Genomic DNA, 19,891 nt, shown 5'->3' on the forward strand with positions numbered 1-19,891 from the left:
TCCCTTTAAATATCATCCATTCTAAAATTAACACATTTGTCAAGCAAGATGAAAACCCATCACCTCACCCTCCTAGCCATTTCTCACCCATCTTTTTTTTCTTATTCTTCTTTTTTTAGCAATAAATACATCTATAAATGGCTTTTATAGAACTGAGTAAAAATCAAGCTGAGGTGTGGAAAAAATCAGTCTTGGTATACAAGTGGAAACCATAACGAATGTGAAAATTATCAAACAAATCTTGAAGAAATAAAATGCATAAATGCATCAATTTAAATACTTTTGAATTAAAAGACTTTAACAAGAGCCAGAATTGCTTTGATGACCCCCCCCCCCACCACTCCCCATGAACATTTGGGAGATAAAATATTTGTTTGCATTCAACGTACGCTCAACCCGATACCAGAACCAAAATGATGAAGAACAAGGACAAGGAAATCCAACACAGGTGGAGGCCATTCAGCCCATCATGCCTGTGTGAACACCCAAGATCATTTTAATGAATGAGAATTTTTTTTTTGTAGTGTTTTTGTTGTAATTTTTTATTTTATTTTTCTTTTCTTCCCCTGGACAGGGGCCATGGGCTTGGTTAAAAACACACATGAACCACACAACCCTCCCCCCCTTCACAAGACCCCCACCAACAGCACTCTGAACACAATCACCCATTAAAAGTCTTAACATCCCCATACCCCTCTATCTCCATAACTTCCAGGTATCTATCTATCTAATTTAAACTTATCTACTTTTTCTGTTGCCACTACCTTTCCAGGGAGACCATTCCATGCACTAACTACTCATTGAGTGAAAGTCCCCTGACTTACTACCGTCTTAACTCTCCTCTTCTTTACTCTCAGGCGATGACAGATGGCACTGTCTACTCTGGTGAATAATTCATCTTCACTTATTTTATCGATACCTTTCATTATCTTAAACATCTCTATCATATCTCCTCGCAACCACCTCCTTTCTAGTGTATAAAGCCCTGTCTCCTTCAGCCGCTCCTCATAGCTGAGTCTAGCTAAGCCCGGAATCAATCTAGTAGCCCTACGCTGAACCTTCTCTATGGCATCTATGTCCTTCTGGAACTGTGGTGACCACAACCACACAATATTCTAGATGTGGCCTCACTAAATACCTGTACAATGTTAACACCACCTCTTGATTTATAATTTATCCCCCTCCTTATACAACCTAAAACCCTATTTGTTTACCTACAGCTACCTGGCACTGTGCTGTCTGCTTACCTCCCATATCGATTACCACCCCCAGATCCTTCTCCTATGTGACACACTCCAAAATTACCCCTTGCATCATGTAATCTCTATTTTCATTCTTCTTTCCCATCCCCAACACCTTACAATTGCTCAGGTTAAATTCCATTTGCCAATCTTTTGCCCAATCCATACAAGTATCAATACACTCTTGTATCTCTTCCCCACCCCCTTTGCTATCCACCTTACCTCCAAGCTTTGTGTCATCCGCAAATTTGGAAAGCCTCCTCTTCACCCCATTATCCAAATCGTTGATGTAAATAATGAATAGTAATGTTCCGAGTACTGATCCCTGAGGTGTCCTGCTATTTACATCCTCCTAGCAAGACATCCTTCCATTCACAGCCATGCTTTGCTTCCTATCACGAAGCCAGTTTGCAATCCAATTTATCTACCTGACCAGCCACTCCACAAGTCCTCACTTTGGCTAACAACCTCCCATGTGGTTTCTTATCAAATGCCTTCTTAAAGTCGAGATATACTATGTCCACTGCCTTTCCCTCGTCCACCCAATCACACTGCTTCATAGAACTCTAAAAGATTTGTTAAACAGGAACTACGTTTGGTAAACCCATGCTGACTACCTTTAATTAGTTTGTATTTGTTTAAATGGTTCCTCATCCAGTCTTTAATTAATGTCTCCAACACCGTCTGAAAAAGAAGAAGCTATCTAACGCATTGTGTTTGGGTCTATTTGGCAAAATAAAAGGAAAAGCAATTTTCATTTTCCGATATCGTTTGTGGGCTTGAAACTAATCAAGACAATTAGCACAACAAACCCGAGATTTAAAATTATGTTGCTTTAACACGCTCGAGCCATACTAGAACCAAAATGAAGAACAACAAACGAACACGCCGTGTTTCGTTCATTGCTTGGCTTTGCCAATTTCATGTATAAAAACAAGAAGGGCACTCGGTGGAGCGCATACCTCCGCCACGTAATGCCTGATCCATGAGAACATATTGGGCCCAATCAATACATTTTTAAAAAATATCAAGCTATGTATCTAATCTGGGAGCTAACAGATTTGTATTACATCTCGAGTACAAAAGGTTTGAGAGCTAAACTCATCAGATGGTGGGATGGGGACCTCTGAATGACCATTCTGAAGTTTTCTAATTGGTGCATTAAGTAGGGGGTGTTGCTTGAAATACATGTGCCCTTCCCCCAAAGTCAGTTTAAATTACATTTTGAGTACATCGATCAAACTGGTGCGAAAAGTTTCATTTTCGAACTGTGATTACAGATGTGCCATTCTTAAGTGACGAATTTGGTGCAAAACGCATTTAATAACGGCCTAAAGGGGGCGCTACTTTCACATTAATGAAACTTTGTGGAAATATTCCTTTGACCTTCCTGATGAAGGATCAGTAGTTCTTAAGTGACCCTTTTGGTGCAAAACCCATTTAAGAAGCCACGATGTATGAAGCTAAGGAAAGTGCAAACACAATCCTGAATGAGTGTTGGTACGAGAAGTTCATGAAGACATACAGACCAAAGGGAAATGGGAAAAACCTACTAGCCAATCTGAGGGGCATGGATGCAAGTGGACTACCACCTTGCAAATATAAGCCCAATACTCACATTAAGCATGCTTCATTTGTTGCCAACATGTGGGCAAGAGCAGATCAAAATCATATAGAGCAGCATCCCACTGAAGAAAATGGCTGGCAGTTGGTTGATGGCCATGACAAACCAGTTTGGTTCGAAGGGGAGAAACTTCCCGAAAGCCTTATCCCAGAGACAGAGGAATTAGAAGCAATGGACAAGGAAAAGGAGGATGACATGGAAATTGCATCTTCAGATGAAGATGACAATTCTGACGAGGATGACTAGACTCTTGTAACAGACAGGCAGGCTGAAACCATAATTATACCAACACTAATAAATACTAATGAACTCATGATTACAGACATATTCACAGTATAGGAATAGAACTTTTGCCTAAGAGTATTGTGTGACTCAACAGCAGTTTTGATGTTTTGTCTTGTAAGTTTTTTAGCGATAGATTGATATCATTTTAAAATTTATCATGATATGGATATGGATATCAAAAGGTAGTCATAGTTGACACATGACAAAAGTTTGGTTGCCAAAGAGCATAACCACTTGAACATAGGCACGTTAGTGTCCTGTTGCAACATATAATTAAATACAAATGTTTTACAACAATGGCTACTTAGTGGATGCCCTCTTTCAAAAAGGGTGAAACATTAGACTAGAAAAACTGTTTAATTTTTCATGATTCATGATGCTTGTTCCATATGCACTGAATGTGTTGGAAAAATGCCAAGTCCAATTATTGCTTTTACTGATCACTGATGCTCCTTTTATGTATCGATGGCAGATCTAAATGTCGCACTTGATTTTATCATCAAAATATACGTAGTTGATAGAAAAGTTAAATTGATAGTGTCTTTGTTCTTCTAATCCATCAGAGTCAAATTTTAAGGCATTCTCTATGTTTTAAATATTTCACGTCTTAAAAGTATACATGTTCTTATCATGTTACCAGAGAACAGAAATAGGATTTATTTCTAATTTTTATATATTTTTATATTTTTTATATTTTTATTTATTTATAATTTATTATAACCATAATTTACCATAATTCTTTTTAAATTCAGAATGTAATGCAAAATTTATTTTGTACCAATTTTTATATTTTTATTTATTTATAATTTATAATAACCATAATTTTCTTTAAATTCAGAATGTAATGCAAAATTTGATATCTGATAGAATCTTACCCATTTTACTGGTATAATTACAAGAATAAATATAAATATTCGACATAAAATTATCTTTCTTTCACCATGATGTGCTCTTCATTGATCTTAATTTCCCAGAAACAGGTATTTGCCTGTGACCCCTTCTTAAATGGGGTTTGCACCAAAAGGGTCACTTAAGAACTACTGATCCTTCATTAGGAAGGTCAAAAGAATATTTCCACAAAGTTTCATTGATGTACTCAAAATGTGATTTAAATGTGAAAGTAGCGCCCCTTCAGGCCGTTCTTAAATGCGTTTTACACCAAACTCGTCACTTAAGAATGGCACATCTGTAATCAGAGTTCCAAAACGAAACTTTTGGCACCAGATTGATCGATGCACTCCAAAATGTAATTTAAACTGACTTGGGGGGGAACTTCAAGCAGCTCCCCCTACTTAATGCACCAATTGGAAAACTTCAGAATGGTCATTCAGAGGTCCCCATCCCACCATCTGATGAGTTTAGCTCTCAAACCTTTTGTACTCGAGATGTAACTCAAATCTCTGTTAGCTCCCAGATTAATCGTTTTTGGCCCCATCTCTCAATGGTGAAGAATCACTTTTGAATTAAATAATTCTCGTATCCAGATCCGGATTCGGATCTTCACCAAAATCGAAACCAATTCTTCCTTGTCACACACGCAACCTATACACCAAGTTTCATCCGAATCCGTCCACAACTTTTTGCGATACCCTGCACACAGACAAACAAACAAACAAACACAGAGAAGGGTGAAAACAGAACTCCTTCACCTTCGGTGGCAGAGGTAATAACCCTATGTACATACATTAAGCAACAACCGGGCGTAGTGGCGTGCGCCTGTAATCCGGCTACTCGGAGGCTTGGGTTGGAGGATCGCTTGAGGACGGGGGCTCTGCACTGGGCAGGGTGCAGAGCAGCCTGGAATCATGGCGAAACCCAAATCCTGATCCCTGTGTCGTAAGAGGCGACCAGGGTTGCGTCAGGAAGGGCATCCGGCGTAAAACCTGTGCCAAATCAGTATGCGGATCATAACGGATGATCCGCTGTGGCGACCCCTAACGGGAGCAGCCGAAAGATGAACAACAACACATACATTAAGCAACAACGTATGTACGGCTTATGTGCATATGTAATACATCGTGGTTATATACCTGGGATCATTCCAATTGCACTGGGCCATGGACTAACACCCAGGCCAAAGGCCTGAGACATGCCGATCTGTTCTGCTTCCTAACCCGATGTACATACATGAAGCAAAAACATACGTATGGCTTATGTGCATATATGTAATACATTGTGGTTATTTACCTGGGATCATTCCAATTGCAACGGGCCATGGACGAACACCCAGGCCTGAGGCCTGCCGATCTGTGCTGCTTCATGCAATGGTGGTGCATGATTTTATTGGGGTGGAGTCAGGCCAGCTGTCCAGCCAATGGGTGCAAAGCAGTGTGATGGAGTTGGGGCAGCTGAACTCTGACCCATGTATTGTTATATTATGAATCTGGCAGCCATTTGCACACAACAGCCAGAATCCCTGCAGTTCAGTTATTTCGATAAGTATGTGTTTATAGTTAGGGTCCCGTCCCTATGTTTAATGGATGATTAAGTGTATTTGCGCTGCGAGTTATTTTTTAGTTGGAATTAATATCCAACAACAACAACATCCTCCTTCGCTCCTGCTACCATTGGCCTTCCTCACGTGCATGCGTGCTGAGCACAGACGTTGTCGGGGCTTCCATCGCCTCAGATCGAAGCACCGCTCCAAAAAGGGGCATGGAGTGTTTCCTATGCCCAATGAGTGAAGGGCGAGCATCGCACGCACACCCCAGCCAATGTAAAGCCAGAACGCCCAGGGAAGGAAGAATGTCTCGACCAAGCGACAAAGAAGAGAGAAGTGCCAAAACAGTCACAGAGACTCCGCCCAGAAGGGGCGTGTTTTTCCCCGCCTACCGTGACCCTCCTCCAATCATGGCTGGCCACCATGAGACCTGAAATGCCCTGTCCAATCCGGAGGCGAGTCTCCAGAGAGCAGATTCACCCCCCCCCACCCCGCGTGGAGGAGAGGAGAGGAGAATCGAGTGGTGTGCGAGAAAAGGTTGTTGGTCGGACACCCCCCTATGTTCTGGCCTGCTGGGCGCTCCTTGTCGTGGTCATCGGTCTTCGTCCCTGGTCTTCTCCTCGGCGCTTGGTGTGAAGCTGACCGTGCGGGTTCGAGCCCCACCGTGGTGGTTTGTGTTGGAGCACGCAGGCTGGTGGTCGGAGCATCCGATTTCCCCACCAAGAATCCCGGGCTCCACAGGAGCAGGTCGGCAAGCCGCACGGCGCGGCCAGGTACACCACGGAACTCTGTCCCCCCAGCTGAACTTTCCTCTTCGGCTGGAGGACCGAATAAAGACCTGGCGGGGTCCATATCGTTTTGGATGTGTTTGTTTGTTTCTGTGGGCCCATCTTTAAGTAGAATTGTTAAGTGCTTTTGCTCACTATATCTTGCCTGCCTGATAGTCGTAATAACTTTGCTCTGTGTTTCCCTCCCTATTATAAATAAGCCCCATGTTAAATGTTCCAGTTCGTTGTCTGTGTTTTCTTTCATTGGCCGAGCATGGTTCGGGTTTGAGTTATAGTGAGGCCGATTGTGCTGTAAATTGTTATTTGGACCGGCGCAGCGTTGGTAATTCCTGCTCGGTTACGCCAGATCCGAGTCGGTAACAGCGACTGAGTTCGGACAAAGCCGGCCGAGGGTGTGGCTTCCCCGGTAGTTAGAGGGTGGGAATACTTAGGTAAATTGGAATAGACAAGTGGACCCTACCGCACGCCATCAAAATATTGGTGACCACAGTCCTTTAAGAGACCTGTCGACTCCGGAGTTATCCGTGGTGATGACCTTCAATTCCGGTGTTTAGTGTTAGACGGCCCAACTGCTCTGTCTAGCGGTTGTCCTCGCTACCGAACCCCGGCCCTCAACAGTATAACATGAGATATTTTCTGTGTTTACAAAGGGCAAAACTGTGGAAGAAATTGACAAAACGCCCTGAAACTCGAACTTGTTCTGTAACTTATCTATCTATAATTCCAGCAGTGTGTGTGTGTGTGTGTGTGTGTGTGTGTGTGTGTGTGTGTGTGTGTGTGTGTGTGTGTGTGTGTGTGTGTGTGTGTGTGTGTGTGTGTGTGACCGCTGTTTCTCGACAACCACTGGTCCGATCTAATTTAAACTTGCCAGGTATATTCCTGGGGACCTGAGTAAGTGCCTTTTCAAGGTTTGATAATAATCGGACAAGTGGTTCCCAAGTTATGGCCATTTATTTACCAAACCAATGACAGGACACGTTGCTGCATAGGCATGGCCGATGGGGAAAGGACGCCATTTAGTTACCAATGACAGGACATGTTGCTGCGTAGGCGTGGCCGATGGGGAAAGGGCGCCATTTATTTACCAATGACAGGACACGTTGCTGCGTAGGTGTGGCCTTTGGGGAAGAGATCCTCAGCCGCGTTCCCCATTACGGGTTACAACGTACAGACTTCCGGATAGTGATGACTTACTGTATTCTAATAATTTCTCGATTTCTTATGCACATTTATAGATAAACACAATGCCCCGATCCAGTCGTCGTTTACGAGAGTGAATGAACGGCCTGTGTAGTTGTTTGAAAGTTTTTTTTTTATTTTTATTTTTTGCACATGCGGCCACGCACGTACGGCCACGCACGTACGGCCACGCGAGAGCGAAGGAACGGTCTGTGTGGTTGTTGTTTCTTGCACGCGGTTTGAAAGTTTTATTTTATTTTATTGTTTTGCATGTACGGCCACGCACGTACGGGCACGCGAGAGCGAAGGAACGGCCTATTTGGTTGTTATTTCTGGCGGTTTGAAAGTTTTTTTTTTTTGCACGTACGGTCTCGCACGTACGGACACGCACTATAGTGTTACTGTATAATAAAGCCATGAACCAAGGTTCAGTTGAATATGTTAAAGCGTCTGGGGAAAAAGTCGGAAAAACCACAGGTGGGATGGACAGACTGAGAGCAAACGTCTAGGCTCCTCTTGTGAAACCAGTAGGGGGCTAATAGCCTTGAATGGACAGAAAACTTTGGATGTCAAATAATTAACGGGAAAACGATTTACTACACCTTTAAAATGATAGGTGGTTTGGGGGTGTTCAGACAAGGCTGTTGAGAGAAGTTTTTCATTTCATTTCTGCCCAACAAAGATATTTCGAATAAGAACCAAACTCCAACATATTGAACAACATTCTCAATGGAGATGAAAATTATAAGAAAATATAGCACTTTAACAATCGATGAAACACTCAAGTATTGACCAGAAACCGATTATGAATTTGATTCAAAGTACCAATAATTAATTAATTCCTCTTAATTATATTGTTGTGGTTGAGGAAATTCGCAAACCACCATTCAGGTCCCGTAGGTGAGATATCTCTGTAAGTATATGTGTAGTTAGCCCCAAACCTGTTGTTTAGTGGGAATAAATGTCATTCATTCGGGCTGCGACCCTTCAAGATAGCCGTTTTTCTGTTCTATCTTTATTTTGAACCAACCACGTCTCAACCACCATCACACAACAACCACCAACCGCAACGCCGCTTCACAACAACAACAACAACAACGCCAACAGCCACGACCTTTACCGTCACATCTCGCTCTCGCAACCATCGCATCACCGCCATTCCCACACCGCTTGTGGGCACCGATCCTGGACTCGTACAGGGCGCGCACCGAGCAGCGGGTGCAAAAAGCGGCCTTTCCGAGAAATCTGATCAAGAATGATTCACGCCCACTTCTGTTCCGTCCTATCAGCGAGCGTGGGGCGATTTGGCCCCGCCTACAGGCGCGTCGGAGTATAATCGATATATGCAGATTCGAGGATCAGGAATGATTCACGCCCACTTTTCCTCTGTCCAATGGGCGAGTGTGGCTCCGCCCCCGAGCCGATCCTGATCCAAAAATCTGCATATGGTTTCTCCTGTCGCACTATAAAGCGCCGAGCGCGGGGCGAATCGGGAGAATAGTTGGAGAGTTGTGGCGGCGGCGAAATCAGTCGAGAGAGTGTCTGTCGGGGTCCGGAGAGTCTGGAGAAACCAAGGAGCTTTGTGGAGGTCTGCGCTCGTGTCAGAGTCGGGGAGCTGCGGAGAGGGGAGGCCGGGAACGCGGTCGAGGTCGCAGTGGAGTCGCTCGTCGCGGGACCCAAGCCAGCCAGATATCCTCTTTCCCCCGAGCATCAACAACCCCCCCCTGTTTCCCCCCCCCCCGCGCTGAGATAGTGTGAGAAGGGGGCCCCGTTCCCACCCCATTCCAGGCAGTGCCAGCGAGGCCCGCGGAGTCGGGGCGCCGCCGCCATTTTGCGGCTCATCACCAGACGGGTAGGCTCGACGCGGTCTCGGCCCCAGGCCTGTCTGCCCCCTTGTAGTTGAGGGTGGCCCCTTTTTCTTTTACTTTGGAGTACATGTGTTATCGGCGCCGTCTGTGAAGTAAAACTGTGTAAGTGTTGCCGTGTGCTCGCGTAGTCGGTAGTAGATCTGCATTGTGTTTCTTTTGTTGCAATTGCTTTTGGTGCGTAATTGTTGTTTCTTCTTTTGTTACATTTGCTTTTGGTGCATAATTGTGGTAATTGTATATGTGTGCTTTCCGTTTGCCGCGGAATAAATGTGCTTTATGTTGAACTGTTTCTCCCGTTTCGCTTCGTCTTTTCTCTAATTGAATCTCCATCTTACTTCACGTAAAGGGTTGGTCGTGGGCTAAATACGCCCGATAATTAATCGGAACCGTCGAGGTTGACGATAACACTGCTCGGTTATCCCGATAGTCCGGAACGGGTCGCTTAAAGTGGCCCGTGTCCGAAGTCGACCTGCGGCGAGGTGCGATCGCCCGGTCTACCCTCCGTGTGGGTACTTAGGTAGGTCGAATTTGGCGAACAACCCTATCCCACGCGGGGGGCCGATTGGCACGATCGTGGTGAGGCCGAAAGGCCCACCCATGACTAGTTCCCGGCGTTAGTCCGAGAGGGTCACGACGGGATTGTCCGTCCGGTGGGCGACGTGCCGCGATTCGAGTTACGTGGCCGCCCGCACGCCGGCGGGCGCGAATCCGCAACAATATCTTTCATGCCTGAGAGTGTCATGCAATGTCTTTTTTGCAGCTTGAATCTCTTAGGCATGTAAGAAAACCTGCATTTCCTTCACTTGCTATTGTGCATTCTTTTTTATCTTGCCAAAACGAAGTTTTGCAAGATATGTTAGTCAGCTTGTATGTTTTTTTTTTTGTTTTTTTTGTTTGTTTGTCTGTAATCGACGTATAATAAATTCTGCAGAGCACAGTTATCATCGGAAATTTTTGTAACTTCGCATATCAGAGGCCTATAGAGGTCCCTTTCAGTGCACAAAATTTTGAAGGTCAAGGTCAAAGGTCAAGGTCACTTTGGCACAAATCAGGGGAGTCGACGAAACGCTTATTTTTTGAGTAATTTTGATCGGATCGTCTTCAAACTTCATGGGAATATATTTCATGGTCTGGCGCTCAGCTGATTAATTTTTGGTGGCGATTGGCCTTGACCTTCATGTTTAACGCCTCAGGTCAAACATATTTGACCCCAAGGTCAAATTTTCAAGTTTTAGGAACCATATCATGTAGTACCTCAAATTGAACACCTCGATGAGTGCTTTCTAGATATGTCAAGCTTGAGACATTATGACGTCATTTGGTGACGTTATGAGGCAAAAGCATATTTTTCATGGTTACTCTGTAGAACGATTCTCATCGGAATCTCTCGTAGGCAGATATTCCTCAAGGAGTCGCTCCTGGTGGATAGCAGCTCTGTTCCCCTCAGTGTGACCTTAAAGAAGTCACACGTGGTCACCTTTTGGCAAGATACGGGTCACCCTGCGGGTGACATTGGTTTATTTTATTCATTTGTATCGTAAAAAAAAGGCACCGGCACACCGTAAAATCTATTTTTAAGCACAATATATACTTTAAAATAACCCAACAAATTACATTTATGAGAAGAACCTGCTCCCGGTGGGAGTGGCCAGGAGGGTGATGTTATGACTTGCAAAATCGAAGATTTTTCGATCGAAGGTCGGTCGATTTTGTTCTGTCTGTCTGTCTCTTTTTTAATCGCCTACAGGTCACCATTTTAAACCAATCTTTACGAAACTTCACCATATGGTAGAGTTTGTCATAAGTAAGGAGCATATTGTTTTTGAGGTCAAAATGTCAACATAGGCCAAAGGTCAACAACTTCGATGATATTTCTAAAATCCTCAATTTTCAGCCGATTGACTTGAAATTTGAAGAGGATTTGCATATTCGGTCACTAAATTCAAACAACCAATTTTTCAGGTCGACATAGGCCAAAAGGTTAACATAGGCCGAATTTCTAAAATTGTCAATTTTCATCCGATTCACTTTAAATTTGAAGAGGAGTTGCATATTTGGTCATTAAATTCACCCACCAATTATTTTTGAGGCCACTATCGACCAAAAGGTCAACATATGCCCAATGTCAACAACTACGGTGGTATTTCTAAAATTCTCAATTTTCATCTGATTGATTTGAAATTTGAAGAGGATTTGCAACGTTGTTAAGAACTAGAAGAAATGGGGAGGAGATGACAGAGTTGGGGTGAGGGTGCATCGAGCTGGAAGAGAGAGATTGAGATGTTGGGAAAGTGGGTGGGGGTTGAGGACTTGGGGTTGGGAAGGGGGGATTGATTGTTTGGAGCAGTTGAGGACTTTAATAAGAAAGGAGGAAGGGATGACAGAGTTGGCTTGGGGGAGGGGGGGCAGGGTACAAGGAAAATGCACACTGTTTGATGAAAAACATGCGTTTCTGCATTCAAATAGTGATTTGGAACAATACACGGACGGGATCAGAACAAGCAAATGTGTGAAAAAACGCTTGTATTCGGCAAGTAATGCAGTTTTTGCATGAGTCAGGCTTCTTGTGTAAAATGTGTTGTTTGGCTTAGGGCAATCTAAAATCCACACTATGTGATGAAAAACATGCGATTCTACATTAGAGTAGTCAAGTCATTTGTAACAAAAAACAGGAACATGAAAATCGAATTAGGCAAATGAAACCGTTTTTGCATGAATATGGTTTCTTGTTTAAAATGTGTTGTTTTGATGAGTAGAAGCTAAAATACACACTATTTGATGAAAAAAACATACATTTCTGCATGGGAATCATGATTTGGAACAAAAAGCATGGTCAGAACAAGCAATTGTGTTGAAAACACTTGTATTTGGGAGTAAGGCAGTTTTTGCATGAATCAGGTTTCTTATGTAAAATATGTTCTTTGGCATAGTACAAGTAACATGCACACTATTTGACGAAAAACATGCATTTCTGCCTTTGGAAGAATAGTGATTTGGAACAAAAAAATTGGGTCAGAACAGGTTAATGTGTTAAAAAATACTTGTATCAGACAAACAAGACCGTTTTTGCATGAATGTGGTTTCTTGTTTAAAATGTGTTGTTTTGATTAGTACAAGTGAAATTAAACATTATTTGATGAAAAACATGCATTTCTTCATCAAAATGGTGACAGGATTTGAAATTGGGGTCAAAACAAGCTAATGTGTTAAAAACACTTGGATTTGGCAAATAAGACCGTTTTTTTTAAATGAATAATGGTCCTTGTGTAAAATGTGTTATTTTGCTTAGTACAAGAAAATCGACACTATTTGATGAAAAACATGCGTTTCTGCATTATAATAGTGATATGGAACAAAAAAACCACACTGGGTCAGAATCGGCTCAAGTCTTAAAAACGCTGTTATTTGGCAAGTAATGCAGTTTTTGCATGAATGAGATTTCTTGTGTAAAATGTGTTGTTTGGCTGAGTGCAATCTAAAATCCACACTATTTGATGGAAAAAAGTGCAATTCTGCATCAGTCATCATCTCACCATTTTAAAACCTTTTTCCCCAAGCAGGAGTCAGCTTTTTGCAGGCTCCAATCATGGTACCCTTTCTTGTGGCAATGTTTTTACTGCCAGATGACCTTCCTGACCCCAACTCTTCGTCACCTTCGACATGCAGGGATAATCGCCAGTATACTGGTGCTCATTTCACTGACCTTCAGAAGGATGACAGGCTAAGTCAACCCCCCGATGTTAATTCAGTGGCCAGCGGGGCTCGAACTCAGGACCCCGAGTATCCCAAGCCACTACCCTAACCACGAAGCCAACACCAGGCTCCTGCAACAGAGTAGTCATTTGTAACAAAAAATCGGGTCATAAAAAGCTAATTAGGCAAATGAGACAGTTTTTACATGAATAGAATTTCTTGTATAAAATGTATTATTTTGCTTAGTACAAGCAAAAATAAAAAGGTTCCCACGATTTAATGGAAAACATGTTTCTGCATCAAAATTGAGACTTGTAATGAAATATGGGGTGAGAACAAGCTTAAGTTGTAAAAATGCTTGTATTTGGAAAATAAGACCGTTTTTGCATGAATAACGCATCTTGAGTAAAATGTGTTGTTTGGCACACAACAAACTAAAATACACAATATTTGTTGATAAACATACGTTTCTGCATTAGAATAGTGAATTGGAACAAAATTGGGGTCAGAACAAACTAATTAGGGAAATCAGACCGTTTTTACAGGAATAATGTTTCTTTTGTAAAATGTGTTGTTTTGATTGTACACCAACCTAACATACATGCTATTTGATGAAAAACATACATTTTTGCATGAGAATTGTGATTTGGAACAAAAAATATGGTCAGAACAAGCAAGTGTGCTAATAACGCTTGTCCACACTATTGATGAAACAGTGTTGTTTGTTCCTTGGAGTCCTACTGTTGCTGGGCCGGGTATCGGTGGCGAGCACGACCGCTTGAAGGAGCAGTAGAGTCGGCTCCACCGAACACACCGGAATTGAGGTCATACCTTTTGGATAAGTCCGAAAGGCACAGGGCCCTTACTGGACCATGAATCGCCAATAATTTGACCGTGTGGGGTAGGGTCAATTGCCAAACTTCAATATACCTAATTGCCAACACGGACAAAGCTACCGGGGAATTCACACCCTCGATGGACCTCGAGCGGAACGAGCCATTACCGAGCCCGAACCGTGTGTAACCCGAGCGGAGATTACCAAGGCCCGTCGGACCAAATGAACAATTTATGGCCTTGCTATTTCTCAATACACTCCGTGCCAAGCCAATGAAAGAACACAGAAACGAGCTGGAACATTTAACAAAAGGGATATTTATTTATAATGGGGCAGGGGAGCACGCAAGAAGGCAGAGTTAACCGAATAATGAAGGAATAGCAATATATGTACAAGCACTTATGCAGTTTTACTTAATAGACTGGCACCACAAACATGCACACACACGTACACCCATAAAGAAACGGACCCATCAGGTCTTTATTGGAGGCCTCCAGCTTGAGAAAGGCGAGCTGGAGGTCAGAGCCTATTCTTGGACCTTTCCACTTTGTGCAGTCTTTGACGATCCGGTGTGGCAGGACTCGAACCCGCCACACAATTCCGCTTCAAGCCCAGACAGGCGATCCTCGCGGGACAGGCTTGCAGGCACACAGGCCACAAGAGAAGACGCTCTGTTGGTGGGACCCCAGGAAAACGACGACTGGCTTCAGAAGACCACCAGACGTCCAAAGACTGAAGACCAGAAGACAATTCCTTTTCGAAGACCAGAAGACAACTCTCAACAACTCTCTCGTTTGGCCCACGCACGCTTCTCTTATCCCACGCTCGCACTCCCTCATTGGGCAGAGGGGGAACGCTCTATGCCCATATTTTGAGCCAAGCCTGAACGAAATGCTTGTGCCCATATTTGGGGTGAAGCCAGAGCACAAATCTTGTGCCCATATTTGGGACGAAACCAGTACACCAACGTCCAGAGAAACCCTGTCAAGCACACTGGACTCCTCCCACGTACGTGCTGACACTCACGCATGCAATGGTCCCGGTGGATGATGGTGGAAGGAAGTGAGGGCAGGTGTCGTTGTTGTTGTTGTTGTTGTTGGTAATTTAAATCCTAACTAATGAAAATAACTCACAGTGCACGTAAAATTAATCACCCATTAAACATAGGACGGGACCCTAACTAGAATACCGATATAGCTGATCTGTAGGACCTGGCTGCTGTGTGCAGTAAGCTTCCAAATTCACAACACTACTACCTGTATGGAACTTAATTTTCAAACTGGCAAGTAAGGCAGTTTTTGCATGAATACGGTTTCTTGTGTAAAATGTGTTCTTTGACTCAGTACAAGTAACATGCACACTATTTGAAGAAAAACATGCATTTCTGCATGGGAACAGTGATTTGGAACAAAAAACGGGGTCAGAACAAGCTAATGTGTTAAAAACACTTGCATTCGGCAAGTAATTCAGTCTTTGCATGATTCAGGTTTCTTGTGTAAAATGTGTTTGGCTTAGTGCAATTTAAAATGCAGACTATTTGATGAAATACATGCGATTCTGCATCAGAGTCGCCATTTGTAACATAAAACGGGGTCATGGAAAGCTAATTCGATAATAAGACCGTTTTGGAATGAATAATGGTAGTTGCGTCGAAAGGGAGGGGTTTTGTAAACGGTCCTTTCGAAGAGACATAGTGAGAGTGTGAGATTTGTCTGGATTGAAAGACATGTTCCACGTGTTGGACCAGTTTGTGATTTTATCCAGATCTGCAGTGAGTGAAGAAGCTGCTGCTTGCCGGTCTGAGGGATGACAGATGGTACGGCAGAGGGTGGAGTCGTCAGCAAAGAGAAATAGAGGATTTTCCAGAGAGTCCGAGAGATCATTGATGAAAACCAGAAAAAGAACAGGGCCCAGAACGCTACCTTGAGGAACTCCAGCCTGCACAGGAAGAGGGGATGAAAGAACTCCATTTAGGGCCACACGTTGACTGCGACAGGAGAGGAAGTCTGCGAGCCATGAGTGGAGATGGCCTTGAATACCCTGGGAAGAGAGTTTGGTGAGTAGGGCAGGGTGCCAGACTGTGTCAAAAGCACGTGATCTGTCCAGGGATACGGCTCGGATTTCCTATCTGGCATTGAGGACCTCCATCCATTGATGGGAGAGCAGAAGCAGCATATCCAGGGTAGAGTGACCTGGTCTGAAACCAAATTGATGATTGGAAATCAAGCCATTGGAGAAGAGGAAGGATTTCATATCTGAGGTGATGATGGATTCCATCACCTTGCTGATGATTGGGAGAAGGCTGATTGGTCTGTAGTTATAGGGATCTGTTTTTGCACCTTTTTTATGCAGGGCAGTGATGTTAGCAGATTTCCAAGCAGATGGCAGATGACCTTGGGCAAATGAGAGGGTGAATAGAACAGAGAGAGGGTGAGCAAGAGCAGAAGAGCAGGCTTTGAGGACACGTGGGCTGATGCCGTCTGGACCGGTTGCAGAATCTGAGTCGAGGTTTGAAAGCAAGCTCTCCACCTTGTCAGGAGAAAAGGATACAGAGTCCAGGGACAGTTGGGTACGACTGGGTAAAGTGGGTAGAGATAGAGATGGGTTTAGGACACAAGATTTAGCTGCAAACACCGAGTTTAGACATTCAGCTTTATCACGTGTGGAATTAGCAGTGCGGCCATTTGAGGTAAGGGAGGGGATGGAGGGGGAACATACACCAGAAACAGATTTGATTAAACGCCACCAGGATTTTGAGGAGGGAGAGAGGTTTGAGAGTTCAGACTTGAGATGAGAAAGATGTTGTTTTCTGGCTCTCCTAAGGGTAGATACACACTTGTTCCGAGCTTTGTGGAAAGAACTGAGATTGCCCATACATACATATATATATATATATATATATATATATATATATATATATATACATACATATATATATATATATATATATATATATATATATATATATATATATATGTATGTGTTGAGATCAGGGTGTCCTTGCTGATTGAGATCGAGCACTGTCCACACATATGATCTTGGTAGAGAAGAGCTTTAATTCACATCAAACATGTATACATGGAGAGAGAGACACAGAATACCCACAGTAGTCCAGCTCAATCTAACTCTGGCTGGCTTAGCATTTTGGCTTGCCTTATATACAATTTACCCTGCCCCTTGTGGGGCCATCTGTTTACATGATATACCCAGCTCCCATCACTGGTTTCTATTGAGATTCCATTCCCAGAGATCAATTTCCTTTGAGGTGAAAAAGCCTGGTGCTGGTTTCCTCCCTTTGGGCTGACAAAGTATTTTTCTTCCATTAACAGGAAGGTCTGTTTCTGGTTATTGTTTGGCTAAGAAAACCTAGGGTGACAGGAAGATTATTCTCACAGCATTCCACCCTTTGTTCTACCTCTTTGGTAGGTGGAAACAGCTGTTAAACTATGTCAAGCAGTACTGATTTACGATCGGGCCTCCCTTGGCTCAAGGCTTAAATAATGTTTTGACAAGGGCAAAAGAGAAAGCCAGATGTTCAGCTGTGTGGGCAGTAAAGAGATAGACTACGTGCTTTGACTACTAACACAGCCAAGAACTGCAGCTGCTGAGAGCACTTTATAATCCAGTGGATGCTTGTGGCTTTTTTAAATGCTTCTTTTGACTGTTTAAAAAGTAATTCTGCCAAAAAATGGCTGTTCTCAGCTTGGGAGATATACAATATCTCCACGTATGTATGTATATGTTGTTCGTCTTTCGGCTGCTCCCGTTAGGGGTCGCCACAGCGGATCATCCGTTATGATCCGCATACTGACTTGGCACAGGTTTTACGCCGGATGCCCTTCCTGACGCAACCCTGGTCGCCTCTTACGACACAGGGATAAGGATTGGGTTTCACCATGATTCCGGCCTGCCCTACACCCTCTCAGAGCGCGGCCCAGTGCAGGGCTCCCGTCCTCAAGCGATCCTCCAACCCAAGCCTCCGAGTAGCCGGATTACAGGCGCACGCCACTACTCCCGGTTGTATGTATGTATGTATATATGTATGTCTGTATATATATATGTCTGTATATATATATGTCTGTATATATATATGTCTGTATATATATATATATATATATATATATATATATATATATATATATATATATATATATATATATATATATATATATATATATTCCTGAAATAGAGGCAAAATGGTACACAATAGCGCAAAAATTTTAGGGCCACCTTACTCACTATTCGCCTACGATGTGCAGTATCAAGTTTCACTCAAATTGGGCAACGAAAAAAATTGTAAAAAAAAAAATCAATTCCCGATTCAGTCAAGTACTCTTCGGGAGTATTTGTTCAATGCAAACAACCTCAGCGGTATAGTTCACTGGAGCTATCTTTTTTTTCTTGAAATGATTTTTTTCATCAACCGCTGTCACAACAGGAACCCAACGGGTTTACTGGTTTTCTAGTTCTTATATAAAGGGCTGCACCACAAGCTAAATTTAGATGTATTTTTACTTTCATTGAGAATGGACTGCTGTGATGATCTCAAATGGGAAGACTTTGGAGTCCCTTGGAGTCCTACTACCTGTATTGAACTAAATTTTCAAATTGATGAACTGTATTCAAACCTCTTATCTATTAAGGTAAGATTTTCTTTTCCTATTTGCAGAGTTTGATTTAAACATATAATAATTAAATCACTTAATACATTAATATTTTCTCTCACAGGAAATTGTATCAGAAATACAAAATGAAAATACTGCTTTTGCCACAACTTGGGGTGAAATAGTTGATTTGGTTGAAGACCTTGTGAATGACCAGAGCTTTACCTTGACGACCCACAAAATCCTGAAAAAGAGTTCTACATTGATGGTACTCTTTGTGAGTTATCACGACAATATGCACTCAACAAGTTCGACCTTGATGAGCCAGAATACAAGTTTTACCAAGGAGACTCATAAATTTCAGAAATTTTGAAAACTGGAGTTTTCCCTTATGATCCACAGTTATACTATGTGAGACTCCTCATTGGAAACCCACAATATTTCTGGAAATTGTGGTTCTACCTTGGAGACTTGGATAGATGGTTATATTTTTGGAGACTTTCAATGTGGGTTTTGGCTTGATAACTCACAATGTGATACATATCTTCGAAACGCAACAGGAATGTGGTTATAACTTGGAGACTTGGAAAGTTGGGTTTATTTTGGAGACTTGAAATGTGGTTTCTACCAAGATGACTCTAGGGGTTCTAAACCGATTGATGTGGTTCTTTGTTGGATGGTGCTTGATGAGAGGTAAGTTCAATTGATTAGAAATAAATTAGATTACATATTATTTAATTCAATATTAGAGAAGTTTTTTTTCAGCAATATCTAGAAAGTTCTGGGAAGAAAGTGCTGGAAAATTCTTCCTTCCCATTTCTACTTCTTGAAACTTGAAAGCCTTGAAAGACAGAATTGGAAGAAGAGGAAAAAAAAACTTATTAAAAAAAAGTATTATTGAAATACGTATTAAAAAAAAAATGATATGTTGGGTTCGGGATGGGATCAGTTGGGATTTTAAATGTGAGGGTGAGGGTTGGGTAAGGGATGGGTTAGGGTTAGGGTTTGGGTTGGGGTTGGGGTTGGGATTTTAAATATGAGGGTTAGGGATGTGTTAGGGTTGGTATTTTAAATGTGATGGTTAGGGATGGGTTGGAGCCTGGTGTTGGCGCAGTGGTTAGGGCAGCGGCTTGGGATCCAAAAGGTCCTGGGTTCAAGCCCCGTTGGACCACTGAATTAATACACCAGGGGGTTGACTCAGCCTGTCATCCTTCCGAGGTCGGCGAAATGAGTACCAGTGTACTGGGCCGGTGTATACCCCGGTTAAATCGGTGTACCATGTCCCTGTGTTGTAAGAGGCGACCAGGGTTGCGTCAGGAAGGGCATCCGGCGTA

The 19,891-nt window shown here is 42.8% G+C and overlaps 1 pseudogene; it reads left to right on the forward strand.

Moving 5' to 3' along the window:
* Positions 1-6,149: 6,149 nt before the first annotated feature.
* Positions 6,150-19,458, forward strand: LOC147018267 (uncharacterized; annotated as a pseudogene).
* Positions 19,459-19,891: the final 433 nt, after the last annotated feature.

The sequence above is a fragment of the Eptatretus burgeri genome, chromosome 10 (assembly GCF_056783735.1).
Source record: "Eptatretus burgeri isolate ZD-2024b chromosome 10, Ebu_testis_v1, whole genome shotgun sequence".
NCBI classification, from domain to species: Eukaryota; Metazoa; Chordata; class Myxini; order Myxiniformes; family Myxinidae; genus Eptatretus; species Eptatretus burgeri.